The sequence below is a fragment of the Hevea brasiliensis genome, chromosome 5 (genome assembly GCF_030052815.1).
Source record: "Hevea brasiliensis isolate MT/VB/25A 57/8 chromosome 5, ASM3005281v1, whole genome shotgun sequence".
Taxonomy (NCBI): domain Eukaryota; kingdom Viridiplantae; phylum Streptophyta; class Magnoliopsida; order Malpighiales; family Euphorbiaceae; genus Hevea; species Hevea brasiliensis.
Genome location: NC_079497.1, coordinates 103,284,374 through 103,298,772, shown reverse-complemented (window position 1 = coordinate 103,298,772; position 14,399 = coordinate 103,284,374). Strand labels below are relative to the sequence as shown.

Below are 14,399 nucleotides of genomic sequence, written 5' to 3'. Positions count from 1 at the left end.
GTTTTCTTTGTAATTTGTTAATTTTTTTTTATTACATTTAGTTTTAAGTGAGCATGATAATTTTATATTAAAACAAACTCATTTGATGATCGTGATTTCAGATCATGTATGCTCTGCTGAAAAGCAAATCAGAGCAGGAGCACAGATTGCTTTCTGCCCTAGTTAATAAAGTAAGTTAATGTTGGCTTTTGGCCTCCTTAAAAATTGAACCTGACACTGTTTTCCTTGGTACAGTTCTTGAAGCTAATATGCAGGCATGTTTCTATATTTTGATTACTTGCAGCTAGGTGATCCTCAAAATAGGGGTGCATCCAATGCTGACTTTCACTTGTCAAACCTTTTATCTGACCACCCAAATATGAAGGCACAACTTCTAATCTAGTCACTTAAAACTCTAATTAATTTGTTTCCCAATTTTTCATTTAGTTGACTAGTTACAGGCTGTGGTGATTGATGAAGTGGACTCTTTTCTGTTTCGACCTCATTTAGGACTAAGAGCAAAATGCCATGCTGTAAGTCTTCATTATTTTAGTCCCTTGTTTGGTTTCAGAGATTACTGCATGGTGTTATATATATATAGTTTCATTTGTATTAGCACTTTTGCCAATGTAATGGCATTGGGAAAATGCCTTCCTAGTTCATTGATAATGCAAACTCATTTACAACATTTGGATGCATTTACTTTTATAGTCATCCTGTTACTCATTTGATCATTGTTTCTCTTCATAAAGAAAGGAACATGTCAACATGAGCAGCAGGTTTAGTGTTGACCATGAAGCCCTTGTTTTTTTGTAGTCTTCCCCTAGAATTTTGAACCTCTTTTCTCTTTAGGTATAGACATCTGGGACAAGATTTACTCGTAATGCATACACAATGATTTTTTATATTGCACAAGCAAATTGTGCACGTTTCTTATCATCCTGAATATTGTTCTTTAATTGTGCTTTTATGTGCCAAGCTTCTCTGGTCATGCGTGGACAATACTTTATTCCTATTTGATGCATGTTTTGAACTCAAACCACAGTGTACTACCAAAATTCAATTTGGTTAAGTTTTAACCTATGGCCCTTATCTAGCTTCCCTTATACATGTACATGTTAATTTTTTGAGCCAGATTCGCCTGAGTCATGAAGGAGATGGACCAAAGGTTGCAAAACATTTAATTGATGTGTACTTTGCTCTATTCAAGGTATCAATGACCTTCCACTTTTTTTTTTTTTTTGCTTTATTCAACTCAACTCAACTAAGCCTTTATCCCAAAAATTTGGGGTCGGCTATATGGATTCGCTTTCTCCACTCTAAACGATTTTGGGTTCAATCCTCAGAAATGTGTGATGCTTCTAGATCATGTTGTACTACTCTCCTCCAAGTCAATTTAGGTCTACCCCTTTTTATCTTTCTATCCTCTAACCTAATGTGCTCTACTTGTCTAACTGGAGCCTCCGTATGTCTACGCTTCACATGACCAAACCACCTCAATCTCCCTTCTCTCAACTTATCTTCAATTGGCACCACTCCTACCTTTTCTCTAATACTCTCATTACGGACTTTATCTAGTCTAGTATGGCTACTCATCCACCTTAACATTCTCATCTCTGCAACTCTTATCTTAGGTGCATACGACTCTTTCAGTGCCCAACACTCACTACCATATAACATAGCCGGTCGTATGGCTGTACGGTAAAATTTTCCTTTCAACTTATTGGGAATCTTACGATCACATAAAACTCTAGTGGAATGTCTTCACTTCAACCATCCGGCTTTAATCCTATGACTAACATCCTCCTCACATCCCCCATCTACTTGAAGGACTGAGCCTAGATATTTAAAGTGATTACTTTGGGACAGTACCACTCCATTCAAACAAACTCCTTCCCTATCACCAGTTTGGCCTTCACTGAACTTGTAATGCATGTATTCTGTCTTCGTTCTACTTAACTTAAAACCCTTTGACTCTAGAGTACTTCTCCAAAGCTCTAGCTTTCTATTGACTCATTCTCGTGTCTCATCTATCAGAACAATATCATCCGCAAACATCATGCACCAAGGAATACTCTCTTGTATATGTTTCGTCAATTCATCTAAAACTAATGTAAAATGGTAAGGGCTTATGGCTGATCTTGGTGTAATTCAATTGAGATCGGAAAATCTCTTGTGTCCCCTCCCACTGTGCGCACAATGGGAGGGTACACAAGAGACTCTTTTTTGCTTTATTCAATGAGTTATTTATAGATGCAAAGTTCTGAATCTGCTCAACTTATTTTCTTAATTGAAGAGTCTATTTATTATTAAATGGGGAATATTACTGTCTAGTCCTTGTATTTTAACGAAACTAAAAATTACTGTCTAATCCTTGCATTTTAATGAAACTAACTATTTAGTCCCTCTATTTTTTACAAAATACACTATTGAGTTCCCCTTTTTTTTGTCCGTGAACTGTTTAGTCCCTACTGTTATCTTAAAGCAAAACTTTTTTCCCAACTCAACTATTCAGTCCTTATAATTTGAATAATACAATTATTTAATCCCTGTAATTTTAAAGCAATCAATATTCAGTCTTTGTAATTTGAATGATACAACTATTTTCTCTCATTTGACTGAGTTGACTAATAGAAAAATTGCTTTAAAATAATGGTAGGGACTAAATAGTTGAAGACTAAAAATAGGGGGACTAAATAGTATATTTTCAAAATAGAGGGACTAAATAGTTTTGTTAAAATGCAGTGACTAAATATTAATTTTCCATATTAAATAAAGATTTACTTCTGAGTAGACATGTGATTACATTGCTAAAACATTAAATCATGCTTGCAATTTGATAATATTGTTGGAAAACCAAAAACATTTACAAATAACAATTGCAGTTGCTGATTACTGAGGCTGAAAGCAGTCAAAAGATGGATAAAGTTGGCAAAGCAAAGGATAGAAATACTTCTAATCCTGTCAAGAAGAACAAAGGGGAAAGTTCATCAGAATCTCATTTTGAATTGGATTCACGAATTCTGTCAGCTGTTTTAACAGTCAGTATGAGAATCTCTTTTTCAAAATGAAAGTTATGGTATGTAGGAGAAGATTGAATTAAGTTCATGCTTTTTACCTAAATTTCTACCATTTTTAGCTTTGTTGTGTGTTTTTAAAGCGCTGCTCCGGGACTCTTGCTTACTTTCACTGGCCATTTTAGGGTGTTAATAGAGCATTTCCTTATGTTTCTAGCACTGAGGCTGATGACATTATTGAGGTCCAAACACCAATGCTCTTCCGATTGATAAGGTTACAGTTATTTGTTATTTTGGTTGAAAAATAATTTTGTGTTAGGCAGCTATTTATCGATGGGGCTTAACATGGTTATGGTGCGTTGCCGACAACATTTAAATTGACTGTACAGGTTCATTCAAAGAATTTTAATGTAGGAGTTCAGGCATTGATGCTTCTTGATAAAATCTCATCCAAGAACCAGATTGTTAGTGACCAGTTTTACCGTGCTTTATACTCAAAACTTTTTTTTCCAGCTGCCATGAATTCTTCCATGGCAAGTCTAACAGGGTACCTGCTTTTAGCTTGGTGATAATGTGAATTTGCCCATGCTTGACAATTGTTTATGTCTTTTGCAAATAACCAGTTTGTTTTCTTTTTCTAGAAATTGAATTATTCCAAAATTTTCTCTTTAACAGTGTAACTCTAATATCATGGTACATATGTTTTGAAGAGAAAAAGAAAAATCAGTTCACATCATTTTAGGGTTTTGCAACTCTTTTGCTAACATTTAAACTTTCAGATGGGCTTATTCTATACATATGGGTGAGATCATTTTTCCCCATTTATGTTTATGCAATTCAAGATATGCTAAGCTTTGTAGCATGCCAGAAAATTGGGTGATATTGAGGATGCTTTTTAATTTTTTTTTCTGCATTGATCTTTCGTCCTAGCATGGGATAGGACAGATTTCTGTCCCCTTTTGGCTTCTTTTTGTCCAAGACAGTTCATTTATTCAGAAATGTAGATGATCTGGGGATCAGTGAATTTGGTATCTGGCATGATTTCTTCCTGTTTTAAATTTCACTTCCAAACTTTTATTGCACTATATTATTTTTTTCTTGATTCCTTTAGAGGTATAAGGTGGCTTGAAGTGCAGCATTGCACTACATTGACATCCTCACTCTAACTTCCTTTTCTTGCTGTGAATTTTGATAAAATGTGCAGTTTCTTAGTGTATTGTCTACAATGATCTGTTGTAAAGGCATAATTTCAATTTTGCAATCATCTGAACAAAGTCTGTCATTTACTCACTTGACTACATCTCCCTTGTATATGGTTTATTTTTCAGGCGGAAATGTTTATTGGACTCCTCTTGAGGGCAATGAAAAATGATGTAAATTTGAAGTGTGCGTCTGCCTTCTCAAAGCGACTACTTCAGGTTAGTAACTTGTATGCTTGTTGTACTATGACATTTCTTTAGTAAATGATGTGAAATGAAAGCCTGTTTCTTTTTGGTTAGCTGAGAAATTTTTCTGTTTAAAACGAGTAGTAATGATGCCTGAATATGTCAGGGCAATACGCTTGAAATGTCAGCTATTTCTTTGATGTGGTTCCGTCTTCACCATGATAGTGCAATATATGGTTATTCACATTTTATATTTCAATTGATTGCCCAAACTCTTTTCTTCCCTATTGGAAAAGACATTCTAAATGAAAAAAAATCAGTCATTAGAATTTCATATTGGGTGTTTTTTTTTTTTTTTTAATTTTTATTTTTATCTGTTTCAACTGCTAGTTTGAGAACTTTGAATGATGTTACAAAATTCCTTAAATGTCAGGCATTTTATGTTTCAGTATCAGTATAGGGACTTGTATTTTTTGATGGTTTACGCTTCAAAACAGAAAATGACTATGTATATACTTGAACAGGTTTCCCTCCAGCAGCCATCTCAATATGCATGGGGTTTTCTTATTTCTTCTTTCTGAAGTTCTTAAAGCAAGGCCTCCTTTATGGTAATTCTGGTTTCTTTTGATCAATGAACTATGTTCTCCTCTTTATGGGTAATTAGAGGATTATCTTACATTAAATTAAAGCTCTCTCATCATTCAGGAACGTGGTAATGCAGAACGAGTCGGTTAATGAAGATCTTGAAAATTTTGAGGACATAGTGGAGGAAGCGGATAATGAATCTCACATGGCAGCCAAAGCAGAAAATGAACTTGAATTTGTTCATAGTGATGCTAAGGCTAATCCAGCAAGTGAATCTTTATAAGGCGAAGTTTCTCCTGCCCCTAGCTCTGACAATGATGATTCAGATGAAGTAGAAGAGCTACTTGCAGAAGAGGGCTCAAAAGAATTTGAAGAATCCCAACCACTATCCAATTGTAATGGTAACCAGTCTCAAGTATTCTCTACATGTTCTTCCCTGCCTGGAGGGTGTAATCCTCAGCATAGAGACCGTCTTACTAGTATGTTGGTGTTTTCAGCAATATTTTGCTTAGAATGGTTGCTTTATTTCTGTGAAAGATGCTAGTCATGGATTGAATGAGGAAAAAAGAATGAAAAGCAAATTGTCTTATCATTTCATTTTTAGAAGCATGGAATTACATGATAGTCTGGTAACTTAAGACTGCCAGTTTATTTTCTATGTTGGTTACCCAATAGAGTGTTGTTCTTTTATTTTACTAATTTTAGCATCTTCTGAATCAACAGCAATGCAGATCATGCAAGCTGGTGGGAACTGATGGTACTCGCTTCTCATTTGCACCCATCTGTTGCTACCATGGCAGGGACTCTTCCATCTGGAGCCAATATAGTTTATAATGGTAACCCATTAAATGATCTATCACTTACTGCTTTTCTAGACGAGTTCATGGAAAAGAAACCAAAGCAGACCACATGGCATGGTGGCTCCAAAATTGAACCGGCCAAGAAGATTAGTTTAAACCTATCTAGAAGTTAACTTTTGTTACCTTGGTTTTCACATTTTCTATGTTGAAGACTTTAAGCTGCAGATCTTTTGCCTCTTTCTTTACTTTTGAAGGACCTTTAAATTATCAACGTCAAATTATGAACCCCTCTTAATATTGCTAACTCATTTCATGTTTCCTCAGCTTGACATGAACAATCATTTAATTGGATCAGAGATTGTGTCATTGGCTGAAGTGGATGTGCCTCCTGAAGATTTTGTTTTTCACAAGTTTTATATGAATAAAATGAACAGCACAAAGCCAAAGAAGAAGAAAAAGAAGCAGGCAGCTGAAGAAGAGGCAGCTGAAGAGCTTTCTGATGTGGGTGATGGCGATGAAGTTGGTGGTGCTGATGAGAGTGATAATGAAGAGATTGAGAATAAGTTGGATTCTGCTAATCTTTCTTTTGATGCTGATGGTGAATATGACTGATGATTTGGACCAAGTTGCCAAAGAAGACGATGACAATTTGATTGGTAATGCCAGTGATGTGGAAATGGATGTCCCCTCTGATTTTGCTATGGGGGCAGATTCTGATGGCATTGCTGAAGGTGGTAACACCGATGACGTTGTTGCAGCTGTCGACACATGGGATTTGGACGCTGGTAATTATAACGAGGACGAACTTGATAACAAGAAAAGAAAACGGAAATCTGGTGGGAAGGTTGCTGCGTCGCCTTTTGCGAGTCTTGAAGATTATGAACACTTGATAAATGAAGAAAATCCCTCAGAAAAGAAATCTATGAAAAAGAAAAAACCGAAAACACAAAAGAAGAGGAGGTCATCAGACTGAGTGCCTCATTCACAATCTCATGAAAATCAGGTTACACCAATTTCTTCCCTGGTTTAGTAGGAATGAGAATTGAATGAATTGCTCTAAACAGTTTGGTTTATGCAATATTAAGTTTTAAGTAAGCTATTAGGTTACTGAAGTGATGGCTGATGCTGGGTAATTTTGATTGAGCAGCCGGCGGGTCAATAGCGAGATAAGATGATATAATAAGGATGAATTTATACATAAATTAATTATTTTTTACTTGTGGATGTCTGTATTTTTTTTCTTGTTATTTAGGGTTGTAATCTTTGCTTTTAGTAAGTTTTACATAGGCTTTTAGCCCCCCAAGCAATTAAGTTAAAAGCTTTGGATATTAATTGTTAAAACTTTAAATGTTTGAATATTATTTTATTTTAGGCGGGTAATTCGCACTTACCGTCCTTGGACTTTAGGGTGTTTCATTTCAGTTCTTTATTCTTAATTTATTAAAAAAAATTCTTAAATTTTAATTTTCGTATCATAAAGTCTCTTATTACCTGTGTTGACCTGTTATAGCAAGTTTTTCGATTATTAAAAGTTAAAATTACCTTAATACTCATATGACATCCATCATTCTCTTTATTTTTTAATGAAATAATTAATACTCTATAAATATTGAGAATATAATTGTTTATTTATAGAAATATTTTTATTTTATTTATTAATTGAAAATATTAAAAATAGAAATAGTTAATAATAATATTTAAAATATGAATATTTTCACAAAATTTAAAAATACTATTAAAAATTTGAGATATGTATACAATATTGAAAGTTTGATTTTAAAAATTAAAATTTAATTGATTAAATTTATTTACATTATTAATTAATTAATTAATTAATAATATCTAATGCACTGACAAAAATTAGTTGCCCGTAGCCTCCATAGCCCCAACCCCACGCTAGTTCTAAAACTTTGGTATCGTTGCAGTTTTGGCAGCTCTAGGTTGATATGGGGATGGGCTGGCGAATGGAGGTGAGCTCTAACTTAACTACCATATGTGGTGATTGATCAAGGTAGGGAGACTCATGGCTTTCGTTTCTCTTTCTTCACTGTAGATATCATATTTTGGTCGATCTTCAAAATCATAGTTGAATAATTGCAATTATGTCGATCTCCCTAGTAAGCGTTTGACCGATATCAACTAGTTATTCGACCCCAAGTCATTTTCTTTGAGCTAGTAACCTCCCAGATAAATAATAAACTTCAAAGTGCGCTCAAACAAAGTGTTTTCCAATCTCCCCGACTCGTTTTGATTAATTTTTAGACCATCTGATTTTGTATTTTGTTTCTGATCTCCTCACATTCAAGATTCCAAATTTCGGGACGTCTTGTGATTAGTTACCTTGCCTGAATTGTTCAAGTGTTTAACCAAGTTAATGTTTTAATCGATCTTTAATAAGCGGTCCCGAACTCATCAAACTCAAACTAAGACCTGTTTTCAAATCATTTTTATAGATGCGTCGACGTTTTATTCGGTTCGCGGTCACTTGGCTTTCCATTCTTGCACTCGTGATTAAATTTATCTGATCCGTTGAAGCTGTTATTTCACTATTTTTAACCGATCTTAAGTTAGTGTCCGAGCTTATCCGATCAAGTGGGAGTTGATTTAATACTCATCCATACTTAATTTAATATTTTTCGATGTTACTAAGAGTTAATCACAAATAAAAAAAAGAACTTTAAAATTCATCACAGGAAATAAAAAAACACAAGTCATTCGGCAGGAGGATCTTCCCTAGCCTACTTTTCAGTTACATCTTCAACATTTACTCCCTCTTCTCTCTCTTGTTCGCCCTCACTCTCAGCTTCAGCACCTAGAGCAAGTTCCTCGAGCTAGGTGAAGTCCTTGTCGGGATAATTTTTGACAAGCTCGGCAAGGAGATCACTATGAGCTTTCACATAACCCCCAGTTTGTCACACCTTACCCCTTTGTAAGGCATAACATGATCCGTAGAATACCTAATGAACTATCGAACTTCATCTACTGATAACTCATTAAGTACCCTACAAGGGATTTTAAAACAATTTTCTTACTTTTATAAGTGGTGAGCATTTTCTACTAGGCATTAAAACATTTAATTAGAGTTTGAAAAACTAGTTAAAATTTTTGTCCCATTTTATTTTTTTTTTCGCAAATTTTATAAAAATTTAAATGATCCGTCTGTATTTTGAGAAAACAGTTCTTCTAATATCTGTAAAAAGCACTTCCAATGATTTATCTCAACTTCATCAAATCAACATTCATCCCAATCAATTTCAACATCATTTCTCAATTTCCAAAATTCAACATCATCAAAAATACTACTAAGTAATTTCATTCAAATTAAAACAAAATACTTCCATTCATATTTCATTAAAGATAAAACAATTTACATACATCATTCCAAATTTTACATTAGGAAAAATTCAAACTAAAATTTATTACAAGCTTTATACAACTGCTCATGACCATTTTCTACATTTACATACATCAAAATAATATTTACAATCAGGGTATAAAATATACCCGATAAACTTCAGGGTAGGAGCTCCACAATCCTCAGCAGCTCACTCTGCTGCTCCTTTAGTCTCTATATCTGTGATAGTAATAACAACCATCGCTGAGTACTAGGACTCAGTGGTGCACAACATACTAAAATAATCCTTATGCCGAATTTAAATCATATTTATTAAAAAATTAAACTGAACATGAAATATAAATTCAAAACATGATTTATAAGATTTTAATCCAAACAATTTTATTTCGAAAGCCTCAAAACAAATTTCATAAAAACACACAGTTATATCATGCCATTCGAAACAAATATCATCTCAATAGCCAGAGGCTTTTGAAAAGTCACATCACAAGGCTAGCTAGCTCAAATATATGAGAATCCATTCTTTTTCTTCTTCTACTGGCAAACACCTCAACACTTTAGCAGAGAAGGAATCAAAATCAGCGATTTCTCCACTAGTCATGCTAGTGAGGTATTCAAATATATGGTCATGACACTATGGTTTCAAAACTATCTTAAAAATTTACTAAACATTTAATGCCATTCTAAATATATACAAATAAACTTTCAACAATCTAAATCAAAAGCATAATAAATATTTCAATTCATTCAAAACAATGTGTAGAAGAAAATTTACAGAAATTCTATGTTGTGCACAAACCTTATACGAGTCACCTCTTGGCCTTGACTCGATCCCTCGGGTTCTTTCCTGGTATTCTTTTCCACTGAAACACACAGCCACAGTGTTTGATATCATAACTATCATAAATCCAAAAATAATTTCAAATTTACTTTTACCTAGCTTTAATATGCTAAACTTGGCGTTCTTTAAAATTTTCATGTTGAGGTTACTATTCATAGTACTATTCAAGTCAAAATATTGACTTTCTTATGCTTAAAAGGTATGGGAACTCCAACCATACTCACATACCACATTTTGGTTACCTAATTTATTGGTTTTGATTGTTTACTCGAAACTTGAGTCTTTTAGGTAAAATTTCAAATTTTCAGTTTTGGTGTCCTATGTTGCACTGTTCCATTAGTTATGTTACTGTTAGAATTTAGCTAAGTTTTCTTCATAGAAATTGTTCCTTATTGTCTTAACTTTATTCTCCTTTTTGAATCACTCCAATTGGAGTTTTGTAGCTCAAGTTATAGCCATTTGAATCATGGCTGCGGATTAGTCTAACCAGATTTTACAGGCACTAATTTAGTTACAGTAGTTTTAGATCACTAACGTTCGGTGGCTAAATGACTTGGTTAAGGAAATAATTTGGTTTTGTGTTCTTCATGAAAGTTATATGTCTATAACTCAGCTATTAACTGGTACATTTTACGTCACTTAGACCTGCCTAGCCCAAGATATAGCTAACTGAACAATTTGTTCATTTGGTCATTTTTCTGATGAGAACACTCACTTTGGTTTGGCCAATTTGTTCACTATGCTATGGCCACTTTTTGGGTATGATTCCTAAATGAAAAATGTGCCATTTGTGTCTAGTTTCACTCCTAATTGGCCTCACACCAATTGGATTGGTAAATTTTCAGTTTTGGTACCTGAAATAGACCTTGGTCATGCTGCCTGCATTATGGCCCTAAGCAATCCGAATTTAAACCTAATTCTAACACTTCCAACGTACCACAATTGGTCACATATGACCATTTTCAGCTTAAACAAGGTCAAACACACCATTTGACTAATTCTCCAATTTTGTCTTCCAAACCCTAGGTTCAAACCCTAATTCACTTGATTTGTTACATTTAATTGATTCCAAGCATACCAACACCATTTCTCAACTCATTCAAGCTTACATACACTTTTAATTCATTCAAAACACATCATATTCTCATACATCTATGGCTGGCCGAAATTCACATATAGTCCTCCAAAGTTGTTTTCATTTCATTTTAAGTATATTTCTAGGTTTATTTAATTATAAACACAATTAATTCAACTAGAACTTCAAGTTTAGATTACTAACCTTTATGCAGAATTTTTTCCTCTTCAAACTTCTTCCTTTCTTCTTTCTTTCTTTTTGAACCTTCTTTTCTAGTTGCCCAAACAAAGTTTAGTTAGGGTAATTGAATTTTCTATGGTGGGATTTGGTTGTCTTCAAGCTCAAAAATGAGCTTCCATGGAGGATTTGGTGAGGTAGGGATGAGAGAGAGAGAGAGGTCACGGCATGAAGATGAAGATGGACTTTTTGCTTTTTTTTCTTTCTTTCTTTTATGCATTTTTAACCTTTTAGGAAGACCAAAAATTATCCTAAATTTAAAATTTTAATTATAATGTTTATTGCATCATGCATGATGTCATGCATGATGTAATCACTTTTTCACTTTTTCTTTTTCCTCTTTTTTTTTTCATTTATTTTTCTTTAATTCTTTAATTTAATTCTCGACTCCAAAATTTTCTTTTCTCCGATTTTATTTGACAGTTAGGTCAGGAGTCAGCTCTAGGGGTCAATTGACCAAATTGCCCCTCGCCGGTTTGACCTGGTTTGCAAATAATTCAATATTTCTTCTGGATCCCTGACCTAATTATTTGACCATCTTAACATTTTTTTTTATGATTTTCTCTTTTCCACTGTGTTTGCAATAGTCCTAAGGACCGCGGCGTCACATTTTACGGTTCGAAATTTGAGTTTAAATCGACTTCGCAGTCCTTCCCGAGAAGGTCATCCATCATTGCGACTCTCGGCTCATTTAACTTTTTGTGTTATGTTTTTCTTATTTATACTTAACTAATTGACAATTACTAATTATTTGTGTTCAGGGCTTATCTAGTTGTCTTAGATGTGGTTCTAATCCCCTTAATTATCCGGATGACAGATCAGGAATAGTGAAATATACGAGCTATGCAAATAGGGGTGTTACGGCTTCTTTCATTAGAGCCTCCTCATCCTTCATTTGAATCTCTTTGGAGAAATTAACCGGACATTGTCAAGCTCCTTTTCGTAGAAATTTGCCTTCTCTTAAGACTTTGTTTGTTCTTTTAGCTCGGCGATCAGGGCATTCGCGGTAAAGAGTTGGTTACGCATTGGCGCCATGTCTTGAGGCGACCTTGACATCTCCCTCTTCATAAGATAAACCTTCTCTCACATTGCGTCTTTGGTTCACCATTGCTTTCGGCTCAAGCTTATTGAAAGTGAGAAGATCATCAATATTTTAGGACCCATTACGGTCCAATCCTCGAAACAAATCATGGTGCTCAATACTTTTGCCAAATCAAGATTTCCCTGCACTGATTTGTTCTTCTCCAATGATTAGAGTAGTATTCTAGCGGCTTGTGAAAGAGGTCGTCTAGATGAAGTTCCTTGTCCTGAGGATCCGCCCTCTGAAGCCGAAGTGATCGGTGGTTGGGGAGGAGTTTTAGATTGAGCAGGAGGCTCCACGGCAAGGATTTGCCACTCTGGGATAGATTGATCTTGGATTAGAACTGCTGAGCATGTCTCTTTAGTTTGGGCTCTCTTCTGAGCTTCAGATCTCTTTATTTTTAATACCTTCCTACTGAGCTCTTTATTTCACTTCCTAGCTTCCCTTGTTGCCTCATTTCCAGCCATACCTACATAGAAAAATGAGATTAGTGAGATCACTAAGGACTAAGAGATTAAAGATTCAGGTTTTACCCGTCCTGAGACCCAGATCAGAGAGTTGCAGCTTATAGTCCTCATGGATGATCAATCGCATCATCCACCATTTCAGCTCGGCCATAACCACATCTGAACATGAGTATTTATAAACGGTTGCTGGATTCTTTAATTCTTCCACCATGGCATCCTCGTCTTTGTTTAAATTGAGCTTCTTTGGCACTTTGGGGACCAAATAATTATAGCTACGTGGAACACCCTTGAATCCATTCAGATCCTTATTCCAAAGTGTGAAGAACTGATCTTTCCTGTTCTTCAGCGAAGAAGGGAGATCGGTGAAGAGCCCACAGTTCGGTTTGGCTTGGAAAAACTAGTATTCATCGTCCTTTCACAGAGTAAGCCGATTTAATTCAGTAAAACCTTTGCCGTAGGGTCAAGTCCCTTAGCTCGGCAAAGACCTCTGAAGGCCACCATAGTTCGCCAAGAGTTCGAATGCACTTGGGCTATCTGGACATGGTGAAACTTTAGAAACGACTTTGTAAAATTCATCCAAGGAAATCGGGCCCGACTTTTAATTGTTCTTCATACACCATGATCCGATCAGTCTCATCAAAGAAGTGATCAGCTCGCCGACTTGCATGGCATTTTGTTAGCTCGTAAGAGTCGATCCGAAGGTTGTATTCTTGGCTAATCAATTGGAGATCGGCTTCCTCCAAAACCGATGGCAGTTCATCCACAAGTAAATTTTCTTTTCTTGGGGCCGAAGTCTGAGCTGTTTTGATTTAGCCGGTTAACCGAGAGACCAAAATAATGGATGTGGTAGTCAGGAGCCCACTTGGCACAGCGCATCGATGTCCATGAAATGTGGATGGAAGGAGGGTTTGCAACTCTCGACCTTCAACGCTGTTCATTTTCAAACAACAAAGATAAATTTAATGGGAAAAGATCAAAACCCTTACCAAAGTATAAGTCGTCCTTTGGAAAATACAAGAACTGAGAAAGAGCGTTGATGTTGTTCAGAGAATAAAAAAACAACATAAGTATGTAAATGGCTAACCCCCCCACCCCCTCCTCCTATTTATACTCGTCCGAGCATTAAATGCTCACGAGGTCCTAGGTGACGCATTAGTGAGGGGGATTTGATTGTTTCAATGATGCAACAAAGGAAAATTCTAGAAGCATGGCAGAGATCGGACAAGTAAGATCATTCTGGGGATCGACCATATATCAGATAGAATAAGGTTTTGAACCAAAGGGATCGGTAGAATGGGGATTCGATGAGGGATCAGATCGGACGCAATTATTAGAGATCGGAAAAAAATAATCAATGTAATAATAAAAAGGAATACACTGCATCAATTTTGAATAAATAAGACTTCATTTCATTTCCAAAGGATCATATTTGGGCGATCTCTCAAGATCAGTAATTACAAATGTCCCTACACTACATTCTACATATCTTGCTCTCATAGTTTGGATCACTACCGATCTCAAGAAGCCGTTTAAGAGATATGTGGAGATCGGGAGGGTAGCTCTCGTCAACTATGGTA

At 35.3% G+C, this 14,399-nt stretch overlaps 1 pseudogene; it reads left to right on the top strand.

Moving 5' to 3' along the window:
* LOC110640154 (protein SLOW WALKER 2-like) overlaps positions 1-7,137 on the top strand; it is a 35,838-nt pseudogene extending 28,701 nt beyond the window's left edge.
* Positions 7,138-14,399: the final 7,262 nt, after the last annotated feature.